Source organism: Lichenostomus cassidix, chromosome 1Aa (assembly GCF_008360975.1).
Source record: "Lichenostomus cassidix isolate B80296 chromosome 1Aa, HeHo_3.0, whole genome shotgun sequence".
Classification (NCBI taxonomy): domain Eukaryota; kingdom Metazoa; phylum Chordata; class Aves; order Passeriformes; family Meliphagidae; genus Lichenostomus; species Lichenostomus cassidix.
The window spans coordinates 52,083,436-52,108,492 of NC_139480.1; positions in this window are offsets into that span (position 1 = coordinate 52,083,436).

Here is a 25,057-nt window from a genome sequence, read left to right on the forward strand (position 1 = left end):
TTTTTGGTACACGTCAGAGAGTGCAGCATCTTTGGGACAAAAAACATGTTGTTGTCAAATATTGTACAGTAGAAGGGAATAGAAGCTTTTGGATTATGATAAAACAGCATGGTAACTGAAATCTCAAATCATAATATGCAGATAAATAAAATTATTTGTGTTGGGTGTGGCACTGCCCACTTTTGTTTCTTTCACATTTTCTGCCACAATTTGCGGCCACAAACAATCTCAATAAATTCTGAGGAGCACTGAGGGACCATTCATAAGAAGCAAACTCCTAATTCTGACAGACTTAATGAATTCAGAATGAATTCAGCATTCTCATTCAGCACAGACCTACTTGAAACCAAACAATGCCATGTGATTCATGCATCCAACTGAAACTATAGAACACAGATTAAATTTCTATTTTTTTTTTTTTTTTACATGGAGTGACTATCTAAGCCATTTATAGATGTGGCTTTACAGCACAACCAAGCAAAAGATGAATTGAAGAACATTGAAAATTTCTCATGGACTTGCCACAAAAATTAAGAGAGAGTAAATTGGGTGAATAGTGACTGTTCACAAAGGAACAGTACAAGGCATTTTACTTTACAGCAAGGCAGTGATTCAGACAAATAGGAGAAATGAAGGCTGAGAAAAAGGTAGAATCATGCAGAGTGATGCCAAGAAAACCTGGCTGCCAGCAGCATTGTGTCTCTTGGCTGAATTCCTTGGTGTCTAAAGAGGGAAGGGCTCATAACACACCCCTTCCCTCAGAAAGGCTTTTTAAAACCATTGTCAGAAAACTTGGTGCAAAATTCCTGTGGATAAGACCATATGTGGCTCTGTGTCTATGCTCAGCTCATGGTTTTTTATCTGAATTAAAAGAGCACCAGTAACCACAGAATCACAGAATGGCCTGGGTTTGGAGGAGCCTCAAAGATCACCCTGTTCCAACCCCCTGCCATGGGCAGGGACACCTTCCACTCTCCCAGGCTGCTCAGAGCCACATCCAACCTGGCCTTGGACAGTGCCAGAGATCCAGGGGTAGCACAACTTCTCTGGGGAACCCCTGGATGAAAACATCCCCACACTTTTGAAGGTGGATTCTAGGATTCTGTGATTTCCTTGATGCAGTTCTTGTTTCTGCTGACATACAGCCATCTTTGAACCCACCATATGTTAGTTAAACTTCTTTTTGAGAAGGATAATTCGTTCTAAGAAAGAGCTGAATTAAGGCATTTAAAAAATGTGTACTTTAAACAGCTAAATTTATGTATCTGAACTCTGAGCTGGCATCACCACTAGCCTGAGAATGAGACATTACTACTCTTAGGAGAGACAGTGCTGATTTCTGTTGGGTATTTCTAAGCATTAATGCTCCAGGCTGGAGAGTCTTTCATAGCTATTCACTAGGCTGGTTGCTTCTTGGGAGGGCAGTTAATCCCTTCCTTCACCTCTGTGCTCCCTCTCTTCCTCTCAGCCTCCCGTGGAGCTGTCTCCAGCCAGCCAGGATGCCCTGCCTGGGTGTTACCACATGGAAACTCACAGAATTCATCCACAGACCTTCCTGTGAGTGGGGAGGAGTGCAGGCACGATGGAATGGTGGCAGGATTGCAGCTCTGGAGCAGTGTTGCTCATGGAGGTGATTAGAAGCATGTTTGCTACCACCTACAAGAGCCATGCCGGGTGTCCTGTTGGACAGATTCCATTTGCCTTCATGTCTCCTCCCATAACAAATTTATGAGGCCACCAGAGGCCTGTTAGCTAGAAACAAATCTCAAATCGTTACGATGCTACAGCTATTTGCTCTTTATTATGGAAATAAATCAAAAGCAGGCTTTCAGCACAAAAATTCCCCATGGCTGGAATAACCACTGCTGGGTCCCTGAAGATGCCAATGCCCCGATGTCTTTAGCATTTCAATGTATGTTTTGGCCACTGGAGGGTCAGTTTTTCAATTAAGGATCAAAGACCCCACTTTGGGTGAATTTCCCAACATAGACAATGAGATTCCCACTTTTAATGATAAATTGTATTTATTTAAGCTTCAAATTTGCATTCATATTTTGTTTTAAAGGGTGCTGGAATTGGGCTGTACCATGTTTAAGAAAAAAATTATAGGAACCTGATTGAAAACAGAGCAAGAGACTGACATGAAGATGCTGACAATTACGTATCACAGGACAAGTGGCCCCAGGGAGAGGGGAAGTTCAGCTCAGCTGGAAGTGAGTTTTGCTTTTCTGCTGTCGTGTCTGTGCTAAGGAAACATTCCTTGATCAACCCAAACCCTGCAGCCTATAGGGAACACTTTGTGTCACTGCAAATAGATAATAAAAAGGGAAGTTTCTTTCTTTATCAGTCAGAAGTATATTCAAAAATCCACATTGGAACAATTCTTGGGATTGATATGCTGCCCTCAGGAATAGAAAGGCTTTACCATAGTATGTGCAGTTCCCAATGAAGCCAGCCAGGGTTTAGCTGGTTCTGCAGTACTGAATGCAGACCTCCTCCCTTCAGAAGAATGTTTACAGTGCACTGTGCACTGAAAACCATTTACCTGTCTTTTAGGCATTTTCAGGATGACTCTTCCCATTCACAGAGACACCCCTAGGCCCTCCTCCAAGCCTTTCCCAGTCTGCAGCAGTAACGTTGAAACAATCATCTCCTCTTTCACCATTTTTGTATTTAAGTCTTCTTCCAGTCATTTTCCAGCAACAGCTGGAAAGCTGCAATGCCAAGGGAACACTGGTCAAAAGTGGAAGAAACTGATGTTAATTTATTTATTATTATTACAAGAGCCTCTGTGATGTCAGTGTGTGTAATACAGTAGAATCATGAAAGATTTATTTTCACCCTTGCTTTAAACTCAAGAAATCTGAGTATGAAGGTGCACAACCAAATAAAACCATAAAAAATTGTGTGTAAGATTATCAAAGCCCATTAACCCTTTCCTATCTTCAAGTATTCTGCTTATAAACAAAATCCTTAGCTTAGCTGTGGTAGCAAGTATTGTAAGACACCAATCATATGGGATTTCAAGCCCTGCTTTGATGAAATTACTGATCTCTCAAATATCTGAGCACATAAAGCATAGTTGCCATTTGGAGGCACCCAGGAATTCCAGGTTCTTTACATACTTTCCACTATGCAAGAGAAAAGTTTCAGTACCCATATGAAATAAATAAAGAGATTGTTGCTGTGGAGAAGTCTAGAAAGAGTTGGTTACCCTGCGAGTGACTAGAAGGAGTTGGTTACCCTGCATTTGAACACCTGGCACCAAAAGGAAATATCTGATTATCTGCATCACTCATTGCATGTGGCCTGACTGCTGCAGCTCATGAGACAGGCAGGTTAATGTGTGCCTTGCTGCACTTTCACTTCTTCATCTGCTGAAGAGATGTTAAGAAGACTGGAAAATCAAAGATGCTAAAACATAGACAAGAAAGTTTGGAGTTGGGACTCTACGGACAAGCTTAGTTTCATTTCAGATTATTTCAAAGGGGTGGGAGCTCACTCAAGTTTTTTATTATTTAGTATGGAAAACAGATCGCGCTGAAAAATATTTTTTTTTCGGAATAGTGAAAAAAATTGTCCCTTTCAAAACCACCTGCTAGACAGAAGCAAAATACTCAGTATATCTGTGCAGCACAATTCTCTAATTAGGAGTTAATTCCCTTCTCTATTTGCAGTGTCCCTCATATCCCAAGTCATCCTAATTTTGCTCATCTTCTTCCTCACTGCAGATCATTTGTTAGGAAAGAAACCCAGGTAAAATTCCCTAATGTATCGAAGGATATGTGGTATCCATAGTGTGCCTTTAAAGGTGAGAACTGAGTGAGGTCAAGGAAGTATTTTCATTGTGTTACAGTGAGATTGCCTGCATGAAAAGCTCCACACCTATGGACCCAGTGCAACTTGAATGGATTTTAACAAAAGCAATGAGAAGCAGGAATTTGCAGTCAATAAGGACAGGGAAGTGAGCATTAAATAGACACTCAGTTCCTACAGTAGTTCACATTCTCTTGATATTCTGACTGAATTTTTTTCAGCTTTCTATAGGGTTTAGATTCTGAAAATTTCAACCTTGTTTTTGGAATACGTAAGTTTTATTTATATACTATATAGTCAAGAAAATTATCTCATACTGACTATTTTATCCTCTTTTGCTCTCATTTCCTAAATGTAATCCAACTTATTTATTTAGATATAATTCTAATTTCTATTATAGTCTCTTTATTCTTGGTGATTTAAATCCCACAACTTGCAGAGAAACTTAATATAGCAATTTATAGTCATTGCTATAAATCACCACTGTTGGTCGAGTAAACTGCATATGTTGTGTGTAATAACTGTTGCATGGTTATTTATAATTTAACAGTAAGTCTTATTTTATGAGAAGTAGCCTCAAGGAAACAGATACACTTTCTTTCTGAGGGGTAAATAATTTCAGCCTTGTGTCCTTTTCTAGTCATGGTCTGATTAAAACATGTAAACATTCTGATTGGGAGTAGCATTATAGGATTTGCTCTAAAGCTATCTTTTTTTCTTCCCTCTGAATCGTGTGATTATCCTTTAGGTATCTTGCAATGATATAATTTAGGTATGTTGGAAATGAAGAAGAAAAGATTGGAAAAATAGGGAAACATCCAACATATTGTTAAAAAAGGGAGCTAATAGCAAATGTAACATTAGATACAAGATAAATGCAAACATTACAACTGAGTTTGTTCTGCTCTTTAGCAATTTTCACAGAAGGGCAACTGACAGATAGGCAAACTCCAGAACAGAAAGCATGTTCCATACACTTCATTATAAAATTCACAGCTCTGTTCCTCAGCTATGGCAAGCACCTAAGAGCTCTGCTACCAACGCCTAAAAGACTGGAGCACTGCTGCTATTTACTCAGAATTTTGTGGATTTGATTTGTGGTTTCCATCACTTCTCCAATCCCTCCATTTGACAGGGCAGAGAAATAAAACACAAAGGACTGAAAGGCCAAGTTAACTGAAAATTTACAGTTTAATGCTGGAGTCCAACAAATTGCTAGTCAAACCTTCAATTTCTTTAAACAAACAAACAACCCAAAAAATTACAACATAAAAGAAACCTAAAGTACTGAAGTTAATATTGAAAAGGCTGGAATTGAACAGCTAGGTAATGCAGTTTACAATATAATATTTTATTGTGTTTATTAATGGTAATAGTAGTATAAGCAGTGTCAATATTTTGATTATGGGATATAAAAGGAGCTAATCAAGATGAGAATACCACTATGCAACATATTGTAGAAACAGGGGAGGGCACAATAACATATGGCCTCATGCTCCTTACACTGCCCAACAAAAATTATTTCTATGCTTTGCTTCTTCTGAAGACATGCAAGTGGCTGATACCATGTGCTGGCTCTTCAAACTGAGGCATAGATTTACAAAGCAGTATAATTCTGAGCCCACTAAATTATCAGTCCAGGTTCTACACGTTCTCTAGTATAAATGTGTTGCCAGAGTGTTAAAATAGATTTTAAGCATAAAAATGAGGTGATGGTTTTGCTAGGTTTTGCATGGTAATATTGTGTCACAGGTGTGAAGAAATACGTCCTTAGTGTTCATATTTTTGCCTTGTGGCTGAAGGTGATGAGCACACAATGCTGCCAGATTTTATGATGCACTGTGGGTCCTGCAGCCTTGGGAGATTTTTTTAATCATTGAATTCCTACTCCTGCTCCCCTCCTCTACTGTTTGAAGGTATCAATACTAAAGGTCAGAGAGCTAAAAGACAAGTAAAAGAAAGATAAAATACTTTTTCAGTCTTGTGATTCATAAGTCTATCGTGTGACTCTGGGAGGATGGACTCCTGATTTTTCAGGCATTTAGATTTAGCCAATTCCAGGAAAGGGTGTCTGAATATTGCTATGAGGACTAACATGTTGGGATGGGAAAGTGCATCTCTCTGCAGCCTGGAGCTGATGCTGCTAAAATGCCACAGATGCCTGAAGGGAATCTGAGCCCCTTGATAAATGCCTAGAGCCAGCTAATTATGGGAAAGCAAGCAAGCATGTCTGTCTGCATAATTATAATGGTGCATGCCGAAGCAAGTAGGTGCATAGAGCATGAAAGTCAAATCCACTGGGCACCCAATTTCCCTTAAAAATGTGCCTGGAGGAAGAGCAGAGGTAAATAAATAAATAAATGTGAAAAGAAGACCTTATAATGTGGAAAGAGAGGAAGGGTTTCTCCCTGTTATCCAGTGGTTTACACCTATAGAAGACTTTGAATATGAAAGAAGGCATGGGTTGAGCCACAGCCACACATGGACCTCACTCCAGCCACCTTCTGCTCAAACCAAGCTCCCATGCCTATGACTGACATTTATAGTGCCTCTTACTCATTTGTATTTTGTATAACATCAAATTCTAGCTTTTTGAACAGGGGAAAAAGGAAAAAGTGAAGAGATTAACTCTGAGCATTTGCATGGATTTTGTGTTAAAAGCATTTTGTTTGTATTTTGCCTGACATGAGGCTGGGAGCCTGATTGCACTCCTGAGTAGACATGGGCTAGCTTGGGTCAGCATTGTTCACATTTTGTGTCTCTGAGGAGAAAACAGTTGACTGCTGAAAGTGGGAGATATTTGTAATTCAGCAGAACTACTGTTCCTTTGTCCTAATAGTTTGGGGTCAGGCAAACTGTCCTGCGCCTCCCCAAAAGGACCATGAACTGTCATTCAAGCTCACTTTTTTATCTATTGAATGTATAGCATCTATTTCATCATTTTATCTATTTTAACTCTTGTTTAAATTTCTCTTGGATATTTGCTCCCTGTACTTCAGAAAAAAAAAAAAAAATTACTCAGACTATGTGGCCAACTGAATGATTACTTCTTTTCTTACACTTTCTCTCTCACTCTATAAAAGATTAAAATTTGGGACAACCCTGGTGGGATTGGCACCTATTTCTTCCCAGCAACATTTTATTTTGAAGGGGATGCTTAGAGAACTGAAGTCAACCCTTTCAGTGCTCTGTTTGGGATATCTTACATGATCTCCTAGGGAACCGACTCTCATTCTACAACCATCAGCAGACAGCCTCCAAATTTCACTTATACCTTTGGAAACACACAGATTATTCCTGGAACTCTCCTTGCAAACCTCCACGCTCCCACTTTCGGTATAACTGCTCTTGAAAAACAGAATAATTTTTAAAATTACCCAATCCTTTGCTCAACTACCAGCCAATGCAGTCTGGCAGCAAGACGCATACTTCAAGTTGGAATTGTTCAAAATGTGAAAAATGAGCTCAGAAGTATTTTGTTTCAGAGGTGATTTTTTAGTTGGTTATATTAAAAAAAAATAAATCTTGGCTACGACCCCAATGAGTAATTTCTTTAGAGTTTTTTTCGAACCTAATGATATTTGTAGAGACAAAAGAGTCAGCCTTGCAGATATTCAGGTCTGTATTCCTGGATGTTCCTGCTCACAGAACACACTGGAACAGGTCTTTTTCCTTGGCTAGAGAGCCATGGAATGACACAAAGCAGACCTTCTTTTTGCAACCTAGAGGGACATGTTAATTATTTATACCTTTCCTTAATGGACCACCACCATGGTAAAGCTATGAACCAAGCTGTGAAAACACCATCGACTCATATTAAACTCATGTTTAGACAGTGGAAGATGTAATTTTTAATAAGCCTTACCCTGTCTGTGTTTTTTATTTATTAAGGTTACTTTAGTAGCCACGAGTCTATTACTTGGAGCTATAGAAGCTGTGCTCTGTCTAAATTCGAGTGAAACACTGCCTCCACTACTGACATTTATTAAACTATTTAAAAAAAATAATAAAGTATTTTTGAGAAAATACAAAACGCAGTTGGTTATCATCTAAAAAAGGCTTCCGCTCTGGATTTATGGCTTATTCTGAGCATGAAATGGTGCTGGCACAGGCAGCCTGTGAGAGAAGGACAGGATGTGAAAAATCTCCCTTTCGTTACAAATGGATTTGTGTGTCCTCTGGCTGTGGAATGCTAACAATGAGAACAATTGGGGTGCCTCTGGCCAGTTTTCAGACAAGGACAGATTAATGGAAGCAGCAAGGAATTTCCTTAGTAAGGAGGAATGAATTCATAGCTGTCAGAAACAGGGAGTCTAAATTTGGAAATTGGAAGTATGACCTAAACACCTGTTTTCAAGCCCAAATCTCATTAAGAATGGAAGCTGGAGGGAAGCGATGTAATAAATGGGGAGAAATTCCCATTCATGAAACATGTTCAAATACAAGTCCAGGATGGGAAAACTATCTAAGTAAAACTTTGGCTTGGAGGAGTCCAAAAAATAAAAAATCCCCTTACCTTCATTCCTGGAATGTTGCCCCTCTTGGACAATTCTGAGACTGTAAGAGCTGGAACAGAGCACGCTGAGTAAAGCTTAGGCAAAAGCCTCAAAAATTCCATTATAATAAAAGGATATTAGCTTCATGACTTTAGCAGACCTACCTCAAAGGAATTTTAAATTAATTTGCCTTCCCTACAGTAAAACCAATGCATTGCAGCGGATAATTCTCTGTACTTCCTGCAGCTGGTGTGACAAAGCAAATTTTAAAAATAGGGAATGTGCCATAAAAGGTCTTGGATTTGGTGAACAGAAAGGCATCTTAGTTTATTCAGTGTAGCTGTGAGTGAGTGCATCGGTTTGAGATGATGATTTATGAGAGCACAGGCCTGAACCATAGCCTGAAAGTTAGACTTCATATCCCCTGTCACATCTCTGAGTTTCCAAGCTGAAACAAGAAGCCAAGGTGCAGAACTCCCAGGCAAAGCTCTCCTTTGGGAAGCTCTTCCTGCTAAAAGCCCCATGAGAGAGAGAAATACCTTAAGTCTGCCCCTCCCTTAGAGTGCTCTCCAGGGATACCTGGACATATTTTTGGAAATGTGCACTGGGTGTGGTTGGGATGGGGTTAATTTTCTTCCTAGCAGCCTGTATGGTGCTGGAGGGTGGAGTTTGTCACCTTTTCCCTTCTGATTCTCTCCTCCATCCTGCTTTGGAGGAGTGAGAGAGACAGAGTGGGGGCTTAGCTGCCAGCTGAGGTCTATCTGCACCAAACCTCTAAGTTCCTAAAAGATTTTTTTAATGGCATTGAATGAATTGGCTGAGTAAAACCTTGTCTATCTGGGCTTTTATTGATTTAAGGTAAGGTTTGGTGATGAGCACAGACCATAAGATGAGCAGTGCTTAACCTGGAGGAATTTCATCAGAAGTTGACCTGTCTCTGGATTTTTGAGGATGTTTAGGAATGATTTCCATTGATGTCACTAATGATGTTATTGCTATGCATCTCGATGACCTCAGGGGCCGACTCACCAATGACAATATCCAGTTCAGAATTCTTCTTTTCATCATAACCTTGAAACTGGGACATTTCCAGTGCTGAGTGCAGAAAAATTGTTTCAGTTTGAATATACATCTTGTTGAAGTGGACCGCCAAGTCCCTCTGTTACCTACACAGCTGACAAAGCAGGCTAACACTCATGCAGTTCATCTCTTCTTTCAGTACATTTTGCTGAAATGTAATGGGTGAAGACATTTTAAAGGTGGTAGGCCAACCCTGATGGATATCAGGTGGAAGCAACTTCCTCACTGGAGCTACCTGAGCTGGATTGGAGGTGACCAGCTCCTTACCTCATGGCCAGTCTCACAACTTGTGTGATCCTACACAGCTTTCAGCCCTTTGATATCAGCAGCATCGACAACAACCTCTCCTCTTTAAACTGGAATTAAAGCTTTTATTTTTTTTTAAATTTTATTTTAGCAACAACAAAGCACACGTGCCAGCAGTGGATAAGACACGGGCCAAAGTCTACAGGCTTCTGGCACTGTGTCTCTGCTCCTTCCAGCTGAGGAGTAATAATTTGACACCTCTGAAGCAGCAGGACCTCATACCCTGACAACTGCAGCCTTGTTCTACAGCTCTAAGCCATTCGAACACATGACAAAAATCACAGTCAGCAACATCCATAGTGGATTTTTTTCCCACCTTAGCAGTTCTTTTTCTCCTCTGATGTGGGCTTGGAGATATACTCTGTGGTATCACTGTTAAGCTTTTCATTTATTTTTCCACGCTTACCTACACAGAATGAAACACTCCTTTTTTAGACTCCAGTCCAAATTATTCAAGAATACTTTTGACAGCTGCCAAGTAATTTAGAGCGATACCTTCTTAACACCTTCTCAAAACAGCCCTGACAACCCTGAAGAGTAAAGTTGCCCCACTTTTAACCATTCTGTACATACTGAATTTATCAAGGCTATGAATTTCATTGAAGCACCGTTTTTCTTCTTCTTAGTTAGGTGAAGGGGTTTCATGTTTCTCTGGGCTAGAATGTACATTGCTGTTTACAAATTGTTATATTGTTTTCTTCCACTTGTCACCGTGAAAATCCACAGTTTGGCTGATGAGAACTAAACACAATGGGGAGTGTTTTAAAGGATATATTTGCTTTCAGAGGGTGTCCCATTGAAATGCTTGACGGGCTCTGCAAGAAACATGCAAGGCACTGAACTGATCAAACTGAAGTCTTGCTTTCAAGGGCCTGATTGCACCACTTTTACAGTGCAGCAACTACAAAACCACCTGATTGGTTTAATTCACCTTCCTACGTGGGATTTCACCTCATTTTCCTTCCATCAGTCCAGAGTAATCTACTAGAAAATAGGGTGGGATGGTGGTTGACTCCTTTTACTACTCTGAGAAGTGGTCTGTGGGTAGAGCATGAAAAAGCTGGCGTGTGTTCAGAATGAAGGCTGTCATGGAGGGTGGCTCACTATCAAGAAATATTAATAAAACCTGCAACTTCAAATGGAGCCCTCACAGCGATCCTCTTAGAGGGCATGCAGCCAGGAACGCTTTTAGGTATGTGGTCTTCTTTTTGTACATGTGGCGAAGAGCAGAAACCCTTGGGGGCATGAGTATTTGGTTCAGGAAACAACCCCAAACTGAAAAAAAAAAAGCTGCATCACTTACCTAAAACAATATGCCCCTGTGAAATACATGGATATATAATACCTAGGCAGCATAAACCATGTGTTCATCATTATGGATAAATAAATCTCTCAGCACTAGACATTTTAGAAAGTAGATTAAAAAAGAAAGCCCCAAGCAGTGTCAAAAAAAGTTAAATAAAACAAAACAACAAAAAAAGAAAACAACCAGGAAGGACCTGTCAGTACTGCAGCAATTAACTCTTCTACCTTATCCCTCAATCCTAAGCCCCTGATGACTCTAAGTCCAAGAGTAAGAAAATAAATTTATATATATATATATATAGTAATGAGGAGCAGGGCCAGGCTGCCTTAGGTTTAATTTTTCCCGAAGTCATTGCTTATTGAGTTGTTTCTTTCCTGAAGGAAGCTGAGAGTTGACATGGAAGTGTTAGAAGAGTGAGATGCTAAATTACACTTCAGGCCAGGCCTTGAGAGCCTCAGATCCTATTCTCTGACAGGGACACAAGCTTTCATTATTGCCAAGGGTGTCACAGCCAGAAATGCACCCAAATTGAGCAGCACTGCCAGACCACCAGCAAGCACAGCTCCAGAACAGCAGAAACAGGAAAATTTGGTTGCTCTGTTTGAATGGAGAGATTGGTGGTGACTGCTGATGGCCTGTGCCCCTCCAGGACTTTTATTCTTTCCTCATGGCAAATATTTTTTGATTCTTTCATTTTCAAACCACAAGTATGAAACCTTGAGAGTAAACCTGGATTTAGAAAATCAAACATTTTTGTTGTTGTTGCCTTTGGGCAATGTAGCTCACTCTTCCCATCTACAAACACCTGTCCTAGTCTGAGGCCACCGATTTCAGTAATGTAAGGAATATATATATATTATTTTTTAAACACACATTGTTTTTTCTATAGGGGTGATTGCTCACACTGCCACACACACACGCCAAAACCTGACACAAGGTGGTAGTGGAGAGAAGGGAAAGAGGAGGGCGAAAGTATTTAGAAGTATTGTAGAGATCAAATATTTAATGAGTTTTCTGTGTAGAAAGCTCACAGCAGACTGGAAATTAAAACTCCAGCAATATGAATGTGATATACAACTTTTAAATTAATGTGAAAAGCTTGAAAAGTTTGAACCAGAAAAAAATGCATTGATTAAGAAATAGTGTGGGAGTCAATGCGCTGGACGTTCCCAAGAAGTGACTTTGGCATAGGATGAGAAGCATGATTGCACAGAACTAGGAAATGAAATTTAAATCCTTAAAGTTGCAATTGGAATAAGAACTTCATGATCATAAAGATGGAATCCCTGTGGTAAAATAGCATGAAGGAGGGAAGAAGAGGGAGAGGGGGGGAAAGGACATGCCGCACCCAGCAGAAGAAGGGCTGCATCTCATCAATGCTTTGAGCAGCTCTCCCAAACTGGTCAGCACCTTGGAACAGCTCCATGCTGTCTAAAACTGTGACATGACAAAGCATATCAGCTGCACAAAAATCTAGGTGAATCTGTGGGAAACAGAAGCCTTCTGTGTTTGTGTAACCAAAGAAGGAATTAGAGAGTAGTGATACTTGAGAGTGATGGTACATTTTGTAGGCTTCTAAAAAAAAAAAAAATCTGATAATTCCCATCATAGAATCATAGAATCATTAAGGTTGGAAAAGATCTCCAAGATCATCATGTCCAACCCTGAACGGAACATGACCTTGTCAATTAAACCAGAGACCTGAGTGCCATGTCCAGTTGTTTCTTGAACAATTCTGGGGATGGTGACTTCACCAGCACCCTGTGCAAGTATTGTGCTCCTCCAGCAAGGAACAGACAAAGCTGAAATAACTTATGGACTTTCTGTCCTTTTCTTCTCAATACACAAATGCTGTTCGAGAAGAAAGCAGGGAACTTTGCACTGCGAGTAGGATACAATGGAGTTAATAATAATTTTTGGTTCATGGGATGATTAATTCACTGGCTTGGGATAGGTCCCAAGAAAACTCTGTCATTGGCTTAAAGCAGCTATTTCTGAGCAGAACTGCTGAGCAGGTGCTACCAGAAATGCTTCTGATAGGATTGTCAGCTAGCTGATACTACTCAGCTGGAGAACAGCTCATGATGTAGTTCTGGCATGCCAGAGCCCCAGTGAGCTCTCAGCAGATTCCAAAATGGGTTTGGTTTTTCTTTCAAACTTTTTCCCAGCCTGTGCTCCAATCCTGGCCACAGCAGGTGCCCTGGCAGCAGCATGCATGGTCATTACAGGTAATTAAAATGCAACTACATCCGAGCTTTGAAGTGAATGCTGTTAACTGGTCCCTTGGATGCTCCCATCTGTGAATATGGCTGGAAATATGTCATTCACATTGACGTACACTGCAAATGTATAAATACATAGATACATGTCTCCAGTGGCTGTGGAGTCAGAACTGCTTTCCATGCTATGTCCTCATACTGGGTCTGATAGAAACATGGGAGTCCCTGATGCAAACGAAGAGCTCAGCTGAACTTGAAGTTCATGGCTTCAGAAGAAGCCTCGACAAATGTATTGAGGAGAACTCTTTGACCAACTGGGCAAAGTGCATCAGACTCAGAAGTTACCTTAAGGCTGGGAGAGCATTTGGAGAAAGTACAGTACAATTTGATCTTGGCTTTGCTAGTTAGGCATCTGTTTATGGACACCTTTGGAGACTGCAGCCTTGCTAGACTGTCTCAGATGACCCTTAGCACAGCCATTCCTGAGCAGCCAGATGAGCTTAAAAAGCAGCCTGGATTCCCTGGAAAGGAAGATGTAGCATTATTGCATGGACAGTGCTTGTGCATGTAGGGTTTGGACTGAGACTGAATGGAATTAATTCAGGAATAGTCCTCACATGAAGAATCTGACTGACATCAAGAAATTTCACTGGTTTACTACAGCCCTATGCAAAAGAGGTAAAAATATGCTGATTCAACATTTAAGGTTCTGAACTACACTAAGCAGAAGAATACATTTAATAAATTATTTGATTAATGGCTTTGGCATCTGAAAGAAACATTTAAAATGGTTAATGGAAGTGCTTTCTACTTTTGCATAAAAACTACTAAAAGAGCTGACTCTGAAATATTTGAGACGTTTGGTTTGTATTAATGTTTAAAGGCTGAATTCTTATCCCAAACTTTTTGGATATTTTTGGGCAGTGGATTGTATGTGAACAAGTTTTCCCACGTGGTTTGTAGGCCTTGTGCTTGGCAGTGTAAGAATTACCACAGGAAGAGCTTTTTCTCATGGCATTTTGGCTTCCGGTCAGAAGGGCAGCCTGGAAGTCAAGAGGCATGGGAAATGAAAAGAAGAAGGGAAACAGTTAACCAGAATTCCATGAAAAGGCTTTGGATTCACTGGAAATTATGGGAAGGTCAGTCCTTATTGCATCCAGATCCATTCTCCCATGCCTAATGAATTACAGGATTAGGTCAACCAAGTAATGTAAAGGGACTCTGAAATGTCTCAGGTCTTTCAGTTTGCCAGCTGAGGAATTTTCACCCACTCTCTAGCCTCTGGACCAGCTGAGACAAAGGGCTAACACCCCAGTTAAGAGAATCCTTATTTCTTCTCTTGGGAGACCATGTCATAATTAATAGTTTGTAGTGTCTCCCCCACAAAAAATGCATTTTGCCCTCTGGTATTTAGCAATATTGATTAATGTTATTGTTTTTTTAAATCCAATTTACTTCTCTGAACTCCTTTGGGTTTTACGGATTTTGCTTGTTAAAGCTCTGTAAAGTAGAAGACCTTTTCATTTTCACAAAATGCTTAAAATGCCCATTTACAAAATAGCATAAAATGAGTATATGACATGCCATAGACTACACACAGAATCTGAAACTAATCAGGCAACAGAGCTCCAATTGCTCAGTTTTCAGACAAGTATTTTAACTCCAAGTTTATCCAGTTGGAAGATCCAGTTTGGTCCAAACAGTTGTTCCAAACTGCATCTGATTTAGAAATCATCAACCCTGCTCCACTTTCATCATCCTCTAGTCAGATGCTCTTCCCTTGGGAGTGTACCTGTCAATTTTACATGTTTCTCTGAGAGATTTGCTTTATGCTTAGTGCTGGGGGGTTTTTTTTGTTTTTTTTTTTTCTTTTTTCAGTGATTGCCACAAAGCAGCTTTTCCATCAGGCCTCAGATCATTCTGGATTTTCCCTTTATGATTCACACCCCTACCTTGTATTGAGAATGAAAACAACCTCACACTAAAGAGAGAGAAACAGAGGTAGTGTAACCTTCAAGTTTAATGGAAACTTGTAATAAGGAGTGTGAAAAAACTTCAGGTCGCTTGGGAAGCTTGAGTTTTCTCTCTGAAGTAGAAGGCCTTTTCAGAAGGGATTTGTAAGTTAAGTTGCCTTTTCATCAGCACCCCTGACCCCATGGTATGGTTCTACATGTTGCGATAAAATCAATCACCCAAAGAAGTGAGATATCTGGTTTTGTATGGAATTAGTTAATTTTAGAGAGGTGGATTTTAGGTGTGGAAAAGCACAGATCTGATTTAGATTCATGTTTATTGCCACAAGTATGTAATCTGAAAGCTCAGCAAAGAACAGTTGATTTCACCTTCAAGCATTATCACCAATTTCATTCTGTAGAAGGCAATGCTTTATTAGTATTTGGAAAAGTAAGTGATAGAGACAGTATTTTTCTCTTCTGAGAAAAAAGAGCACTGCATATTATGGTAGGAAGAGCTAACTTATGTGAAATATTAAAATGTTATAAAAATGGTTAAAATACAGTAAGTCCACCTCATATCTGATTTGAAAGAGAGTGACAATTAAAGGAGCATTTCAGTAGACCAGATTTTGGGCTGTATCCAAGGGTTTCTGCTCAGCATAATGAGCTGATGAGATCCTGTTCATCCCTGTCCTTCCCCACAGGAGAGACAGCATCTTGCTGTTACATCCCCAAGCTGTTAAAACCAGCATAAGTTCCTGACTGTGAGATTCATTGGCCAGGAAGGAAGGGAAGTGGTGGCAAAGTTATGCAATGACACTTTTCCGTGGGAACTCTTTGGTCCTTTTGATTCAAACTACTCACTACTCATCTGTCTCCTGGATTTATCACAACAACTGTCTTTTCAGAAAGACTTCAGGGTGATGGGATATTACTCACAGGATACAGGTGAGATAAAGGGGTCTTTTTTGGGGAGAAGGTGTGGGAGAGGGAGGGTTTCTGAATGCTTTGTTTGGATCTCGAGTTCTGTGGCAGCTGGAATTATCGGTGTGTGGGAAACAAGATTTTAGTCTTTAACCTCTGACATGGAATTGACAGCTTGGGAGAAGCATCCTTTAAAACCGATTTGCTCTAAATCAAATATTTGTATATGGAAATAGCATTTGATTAGGAACTGTCTACTTTTCTTCAGCAGACATGTGGGCTCTGGTTTCAGAGCATCCGTCTTAATATGTTTATCTTCAGAGACATCCAGAAAGCTTTACCACAGAAAAGTGATATGCAGAGATTAAATGACTCTCCCAAAGACATATAGGAAGTCTGTGGCAGAGCAAGGAAATGAATCCACATCTCCTGAATCCTTGGCTACTATCTTAGCCACTTTTTTTCCCCCTGCAAAACAAATCTTATGTTAGAATTTAAATTTCTGGGTGTACCTCAAGTCTCACTGGGAGTCTGGCTCCATACATTTAGCAGGGTCACTGTGAATTTTATCCAAAGCTCTTCTGACTCAGAAAGTGGAAAAATAAAGTAGGTCTTTTATGTAACTGTGTCAGAGGCAACTTAGACAGCAGCCAAGCCTTTCAAGGAAAGTGGATTTCCCCTGTGTGTTCTGGCTTATAAATCTTGTCTCTTTTATTTTAGGAATATAATTGTTGCACCTTCCAAAACAACACACAAGGAGCCAACTGCAACAGTCAGTTGTGTGCCCGTAATGGTCTTGGCCAATGCAAGGAAAGAGGGGTTGATACAAAATTAATGAAAAGGAAAGACAGAAAAACCAAAGCAAGTGGGTTTAATCACTATAAATAACTCACTTTTGGCAACACATCATCTGTTTGGCGTACATAAAAGAGTCATTATTTTTCTCTGTGGATCTCTCTAATCAAAAGGCAGATGTGGACCCTTCCTGATGCTGGTTCAGTCCTCCTGAGTAAGGTTTCTAAAATAAGTGTGATGGATCATTTTCTAGCAGCTCCTGTCTCCCTTCACTGACTGTAGAGGACCTTACAGAGAATACATCACTTTGCCACAAGAGAAAAGCCAAACATTATTTCTCTCATGTAAGTGCCAGTTGCACAGCTTGTCCTAAGTTGTAGGTAAAGCAATTAAGGCATCTTTGCATTTTTTACTCTGATTTGCTCCACTCACTAATTCATCTGTAGACATTGCCAAAAAGGGAAAAAAAAAAAAAGAGATGGTGATGGAAGGAGTATCCAAAACTTTCAAATTAGGCAGAGGACACTTTCTTATACATAAATATAACTTTCTGACTCCATGTACACTTAAAATTCCTCATGAAAGTAAAATCTGTTTAATCACATAGTTGTATTTCTTCTTTGGTCAGTTAATGAGGGAAAGTGATAAACATGAAGTAAAATCAGAATCTTCCCTGAAAAGACACTATGTTTCAGAGTCTTTAACTTCTCCAGAAAAGCATCTTTCTCACCTGTCAATACAAAGAAAGAACATCAAAACACATAAACAGAGGAGGTGTTGCACCCTTTTACCAGGGCATCAGTGAGCACCTGCTTCTGCTGCCTGAGACAAATAAGTTCTTTTAGGGAAATTAAAAGAAGTATCTCCCTCTAATTTCCTTTCCCTTTCTGGGTCAGAGTTCACCCAACATCATCTTTATTAAGGTTTCCATTTAGGGCATTTTTCACTTTAGAATCTTTCTTCAGCCATGTGATTTGAGAAGAAATATCCTACTATTTATCCTGCCTATGTCTAGCACAAGAGCACTTGGATATTTCTGAGTGCTACATATACATTACTAATTAATAAAAGGATACAATAATATATTTGTATTGATTTGACCAATATTAATGTTAATGTTAATAAATATGCTAATGATGAATGTTTTAATAAAATACAAACATAAAGCCAAGGACAAATCCAACCTAAGTGATAACAGAACCCACAATGCAAAAGCCCATTACAACACCAAAAACTGATTTCTGTCCCATGATATTAAGAGTCTCATTCCTGCTTTGAAAACCTATAGGTTTTTGTAGGGATTTATTATCAAATTGGACTTTGAGGAAATTTCTGCAGAAATGCACTTAGGACAAATGTGATTCTTTCACTTTTAATTCTAGAAAAAAAATCAAACTTTTTCCATAATGATTGTCTAACCGTAGAATAGTAATGGAGGTCTTTGCTAAAGTTGTTTAATAACCCTGTTTTCCTAGGGAGCTCTTTCTGCCTTTTTCTTTCACACTGTTTACATTTTTGTGCTTCCTTTCCTGACTGTTCAGCTGGTGCAGGTTTTTGCACCTGAGCAGCACTGGGCAGGAACCACCCACGCTGCCTCTGATGAACTCACCAGTCAAGCTGTTGACTCCAAAACATCCTCTGGCCTCAGGATTCCCTCCTGGCAGTGCAAGAGCTGAGCTCACATCGTTGGGCAAAGACAAAACAGGAACCCGGCTTAAAATAGTAGATGATGCCATATAGATTGTCTGGATTTTATTTTTAACCAGGTCAACCTTGTGCCAGGGAAAGTGATGGCTAAGATGTCCATTTAAAGTCAGAAAGGGATTTGGGCTTGCTGGTGAGGACCATCTCCCCCCAGGCTGTGCCAGGATAACTCAGTCCAGAGCTACTTCCAAGCCTGACCTTCCATTCCTTCTCTTAATATCTCTCCATATTTTTGACCTTATCTGCTGTTACCTTTGCACTGTGCCTCAGTCCCAGCTCATCCCTTCTGCCTGCTCTCCCTGTCCTGCCTGCCTCCCCAATCCCATCTGCTCCCTCCTGCTAATTTATAGCACTCTGACACAACTATAGGAAGGCAGGGTCATTTGGAATAAATAATTCCCAGTTATTTGGTCTGCAGCACTCTGGGTCGCTTGGAGATGAAACCAAAACATTCTCATCCTGAAGGGGAAATTATCAAGCCTGGTGAGGAAAAAGCAGATGTGTGCAACATGTACAGTGCACCTGGCTTTTCTTCATTAGGAAAGCAACAGGCTTATGCTCTTTTTCAATGAAAATACAGTAGGTATCATTTCTTTAGACAACAGATATTAAACTGTGGTGATTGAAGCAAACCATAGTTTCTACTTGCAGGTAAAGATCATCTAAATAATTGTCCAAGGAGATCTCAGAAGCCTAATGAACACTGATTTTTAAGAGAAGCTGGGACACCAACAAACTCTGGAGGTTTGATAAGAAACTGACAACAGTTAAAAATTCTGTTGGGACATGACAAGATGAGCTTGACACCAACCTTAGAAAAATCCCAGAGAGGCTTCTATGTGACCCTGTCTAAAAGGAATGAAGAAATTGTAACACCAAGATGAAAGTGACGCTGTCACAAAAAGCCTGTGATTGTTTTCTGATTATTTCCTTTCTTTTCAAGACTACAGCATTGATGGTTCGAGAGAGCTGTGTAGACATAATGCTTTCAGCACTGCGTAAAGCACGTAATCCTGTGTGACCTGATTTTACATCAGAAAAATGAATAAACTATGCTAGCGAAAGTGAAAATTATGCAAATATATAAAAATTTAACAGATTACAGCAGTTTTTGTAAAAAATAGGATCGTATGGCCATGCTAATACTGGTGTCCCATGGGCTCCTTTCTGAGGCTTACGGTGCTGCTCAGTGTTTTTATCAGAGATCTCAAAGACTATTAGTGATATAAAAAATATGTGCATTAACAGTTATTGGAAATGCACGTGATGCCATATTTACCTGGATACAAATCAACAAAGATCATGGGGTAGAGTGGGATTACTAAAACAGGTGCATTTTGAACCCTGTGAACAAAGAGAGGAGATCATGCCTTTAAAATAGGCAAATCAATGCTGCAATTCAGTAGCTCTGGAAAACATGAGGATGCTAACAAATGGTGATTTGTGAGTTCTAGTGATGTGTTGAAGCTGTCTGTATTGATATAACTTCTGGCTATGAAAGGAAGAGATAGCTGAGAAGAAAAATAGAAGGAATATTACTCCTCTATCTGGCACCATTAAGAGCTTTTGGGAGTCATCTATCCAGCTGGATGCCTACCCTGGCAAAAGAATGTAGAAAAACTGGAAAGTGTTTAGAAAGAGCTATGACAGTGACCCCAGATTACAAATACTGGTTTGGAAATACCACAGCCTGAAAGCATTTTCATGTAATAGATAGCTTTCTAACCCAGCAGGACAGGACATAAACAAGATTCACTGACTGGAAGCTGCAGTTAGACATAATCCAGACTAGAAATTTGCCTTTTTAACAGGGTGGCAAATCAGTTGTTGGGATTATGGTGCTTTGTCTCTCAGCTGAGAGCTTGAAATCCAGCCCAGGCCTGGAGACATAGCCTTGGTCAGCTTGAGCTCTGGGCTTGAAGCAGAAATTTCTGGGTGAGATGCTGTAGCCTGGGCCATGTAATTGCCAGTATAATTTATAATTTTCCTGTGCAGTTTTTTAAAACTCTGAAAAACTCAATTTACTTGTTGCAGAAAATAGGACCAGAATTCTTGTGCCTTCAGGAGAGATGTGGCCATCCACTGAAGTGCAGTCTGCAGAACCAGAGGAGGGGAAGAGTTTTATGAGAAATGTGCCCCACTGGATTGTTTAAACTCACTACATCTGTGGCAGACCTGAATGAGGTTGTAATATACATTAAAATGATTCCGTAGGCAGTTATATGCTGTGAAGCAAAAACATTTCCTTTCCTCCCCCTTTCCCTCCTCCCAAGCCCTAAGGCTTTTGATTTACAGTAGAAAAATGGAGCCAGTAAATCTATACTGTTCTATAAACAGGGCAGCACAATGTGTGTTAAAATTCTGGGCAATTTCTTCTAATCGCATGTACTTAAGTAAAATTTACATGACCATTATGGGCTGCTCTTGGGCAATGGCTCTTTGTCAGCCTATAGTGATTAGCACATTGGTGCTGCCAGGACAAAATTCTGTCAGCACCACAAGGAGCAATTTCATCAGGTTTCTTTTTACACAGGCTTGCGGCTCTCACTGGCCATGCAGCCTACCAGATTTTTTTTTCTTTTTTCCCCTTTTATTTTTCCTTTCCCTAGCCATGCAGCCTGACTCTTGGGATGGAAATTAAAACAATTTCAAGAATGAGGAGTTCTATCCTGTTTCTAAAAATAGCCCAGATCTTCAGCAGGGGATGCGATTCCTTAGCCATGTGCAACAAAGATGACCTCTTTGTCAGGTCTAGCCTGCAGCAGGAGGTGTCTGCTGCTGCTCTGCTTTTACACGGGTTTAAAAATAAACAGGCAGTTCCTCTGGCTGGCCTCCCTCTCCGAAGGCAGGCAAGGAACATTCTGTACAAGGAAGCACTCACAATCATCCGAGGGGCCAAGCCTAATGAAGTTAATTGATGCACCAAGGACGTGTGTTAAGCGTTTAACTAGCATGTTCATGGCTTGCACAGCTAGGTATTATATCAGTGCACAGTAAACACGGTGTCGTGCGTTTGGGATACCCTACGGACGTGAGTTGAAAGAGAATGCATTTATTTTTGCAAAATGGAGTCTTTGTGCTCAGATCTGAAACTTATGTAACATGCCAGGGACACCAGAATATATCACTTTTCTAAAAACAGTTGAGTAAACCAGAAATGTGTGTGATATTTTACAGAAAAAAAAAAATCTGAATTAAAAAAGGGCCACTTGAGTCCTATATGAATTACATCTTTTAGAAAAACAAAACAGGGAAGGGAAAATTTTGAAGTTAAAGCAACATGAAAGTCATTGCAGAGTGAGCATGTTGGAAAATTAATCCCTCTCTTTAAATAATTGCAGAACTTAATTTTTTGTGGCAATGATTGAATAGAGAACTTGAATGTGGACTCTAACAGAAAAGATGGGGAGAAGTATCCAGAAGAGTGAGTGTGACTGCAGGTCATATTATTCAATGATCATTATTCAATGATCTGCTGGGTCTTGATAAGTATATTTTTCTTAAAGAAACCCCAAACAACCAACGAATCAGATTCTGGGTCACTGGGCGCATCACACAAAAAACAAACTTTGTAGAGGGAGGTGCATGGACAAGTTGGACAGATAGAAAACTAGGTTCTCATTGTTGATTGTTATTTTATAGAGTTTTTAATTAGTTTTTCTCCACTCAAGGGTTCTATTTATCTGTGCTTTCCCATTTTCTCTTTCCCTTTTTTTTTTTTTTTGGCACTGAAGCCACCATTAGGCATTTGAGCCAGAGAATCCCAGATCTAAACTGTTTCAAAGACTGGAAGATGAGGGATGAAAACAGAGTTTTGGCTCCTAAAATGTAAGGTCAGCTGGGGATTCAAATTCCACTGAGTCTGGGATTGTGTGATTGTGAGATTCCAGTTCAAGCCCATCTCTTCAGTCATAAGGTGGAATTCATGACATTAAAATTCTTTCCACAGCACGAAAGGGATGTCATCATAAACACTACATTATGACTTCCCTACAGGTTGCTGCAGAAGAGGAAACTAACCCAGGAACAGCAGAGACATTTTAAAAACATCATGACCTTTGAGTAACAGAAAACATGGGAAAATCTAAGTCTTAAAGAAACTAATTTGATTCTGGTTTGGCACTCTGTGCAAATCCCTGCATAAAGAGAAGTTTAGGCCAGGGATTTCTACTCTGCTGCCTCTTTAACTGCAGGCACAGTTTTGCATGTAAATGTTCTGAGATCTTCATGTTTTTCATGTTTCCCAAACTAGGCATTGATGCTTCTAAAGCATAACAACTAATTAGGAGAGTGTCATTGTGAGAAAGGCAACCACAGTAACACTCAAGCTCTGAATCTGGACATGGAAAAAATAACAAAGCAGAAACAAAAACAAAGCAAAGAAACAGAGTCTGTGTTGGAGCCTTTCTAAAAATCATATGCAAGAATCCAGATGGAGAGAGTGCTGGCTGCTGGTCATGTCTAACATGATCAGCAGATAGATGAGTGGCTTGGAGATGTGAGAAGTGGGCTAGAGAAAGTGCCAGACTGCTAGCTGGGATTTCAAGGAGTGTTTGTGGTAAGCCACAGTTCAGATCTTTTTTTGCTGTGGTCTGAGTGCTGTCTTAGAGACCATGAATGGAAACTTAAGGACTAAATATTTTGGGGCTGGTCATGATTTCATGATAGTGACCCCATTTTCCAACCTGTGAGCCATTTCCCTTTGAAATCTTGTGAGCACCACTGAATCAAAAAAACAAGCCAGTCTCACTTCCCCAGAAAGCTCATAGCACACAGACCACAGTATTAATAAAGGAAAGGGCTATGTAGGTATTCTCCTCTTCCCAAGCTTTAAATTTGTAATTATTTTTCAATTCTCCTCAGCCTTAGCTACCCCAGGTTTTGGGCTGGGGAAAGTGTCTTTCTCTTTGCATCTCCATTCCCTGCCACTACTGGCAATGCCCTCAGCCTCCCAACTACTTCTCCCAGTGGACATTTTATGATTCAGTGGTCACTTTCAGTCTGTGAGATTCTGTCCGTGCTTGTCCAAGTGTTTTAGACTCCTTCCTTTTCCCTTTCACCACTGCTGTTACGTAAGGAGGCAGTGAAAGACAAACCTGGTAAAATCCCTGCTGTGAGTGTCTGTGGTCAGGCTTTTGTGGACAAAAGTGGTGGTTTGCTATTCCCAGAGTTGCTAGAGTGCAGAATAAAAAGGACGAAAGCCAAAAAGGACATGGAGTGTTTATGCCATCCAAAGCATCTCAACCCTTTGGTTGGTGTCAGGTCCACTGGCTCAGCCACAGACTTTTTCTTATTTGCTCAAAGAGAGGAGCTGGAATTACAATTTAACAGGTGACAGTGTTGTCTTCCTTACTTTCTGCATTCTCTGGAATATCCAATTCTGCTTGCTTAGACCATCCCAGGTTCTCAGCACAAGAGCAAGATATGGAAAGGATTATTTGACATTCTGATTTGCAGCAGAACCTGAACTGACCCAGAAAGTGAGGAACCAATTGGGCTGCAGCTTATGCTTTTTAATCTGCTAAAAACCCTCTACCAAATGGAAAACACCAGGAAAGGCAAGGTTCCCAGATGTTGGAATGATGTTCCAGAGCCCTAGGGAAAAAATGGTCATTAGGGCCTGTGTATTCACTGCAGATGTCAAGTTGGTTTATAGGCTTGATTTAAAGACACTTAAAGTCAAAGAGCATCTTTCTCTTGACAGGTTTTGGAGGAGGCCTATGCATGTGGAGGGGTCTTAAGTGACAGCTGGCCTGAGCAGGGCTGATAGAGAACCTTTAGAGAGGGAGTGTCATGGAAAGGAGCACCCATGGAATATTTCTGTCTCTGTACTCATGCTGTGGATTGTTAATACGTGTCCTACTCCAGAAAAGTGCCCAGCACTCTGTGCCTCTTACTGCTCCAGCACAATCTACAAGCTGGATAGGGAGAAAAGCCCTTTTCCGGTTGGATTTCCCCTTTAGCACAGCTTTATGTGCTTGTATAATAGGAAACAGCCCTTTCTATTTCTGTTCACGCTCTGGAGGCTTGGATTTTCCCCAGAATTTTTGATTAACAGCTGAGTCTAAATCAGAGCTGCCTGGGGTCTCCTTTGCCTTACTGACACATCATAATATCCTTTCATCTGCTATTCCAAGCCAGTTCCTTGTTCTGTCAAGCAGCTCACTCTCTCCAACACAGACCACGTCAGTCCCTCTCTCTTTCTTAGACCTTCCTGAGCTGCTTCAAAGCAGGATTTCCATCACAGCAGGGAAAACCTCTTTGTTTGACTGCCTCAGAACCAGACTGCAAAGGACAACTGGACTAGGGACTGCAGACCCTGGGATGGATCTTGTTAAAGGTAATCTGTAAGGTCAACCCCACTTCAGGTTTACCTGGGAGGCTCAGGGGCCAAAACAGTAAAGCTTCAGCAGTGGCTTTTCACAGCATCTCACCCTCATCTAAGTTAAATCACTC